The sequence below is a fragment of the Thunnus maccoyii genome, chromosome 1 (assembly GCF_910596095.1).
Source record: "Thunnus maccoyii chromosome 1, fThuMac1.1, whole genome shotgun sequence".
NCBI classification, from domain to species: domain Eukaryota; kingdom Metazoa; phylum Chordata; class Actinopteri; order Scombriformes; family Scombridae; genus Thunnus; species Thunnus maccoyii.
In genome coordinates, this window is record NC_056533.1 from 15,858,844 (window position 1) to 15,859,336 (window position 493).

Below are 493 nucleotides of genomic sequence, written 5' to 3' on the forward strand. Positions count from 1 at the left end.
GTGCAAAAAAGGATTTAAAATCACCTCCTCCCAGTATAGTAGATATCAGTCAAACTAATTTAATACTGGAAAGACAGCTTACTGAATTTTGCCATCTTGTGACCATATTGTGTGTACACATCAGAAGAAAATATTTCTGCATATCCAAGACAGGCAATCATGTAGCTACTGTAAGACAGCCTTTGCAAGTTATAGACTTAAATAATCTTTCGTAGCTCGAATCTATTCTATTCCATGTTGTAGTTTACAGTAATTCAATTTAATGTTAGGCTCTAGTCAAAAATCACAAAATAGAAAAAGGGCTTTACATAGCCTACAAATATAGGACACACTTGATTCAGATGAGGAAAAACACTTAGGAAAAGTAACAAAACTTTAAATGAAAACTGTTCAACTGGTAACTGATTTTTAGTCAGTCTGACGCCTCATCCACCCAAAAAGTCTTCCTTTACAGACGTCTGTCGCCCTCTACTGGACAAAATACGCATTTAAA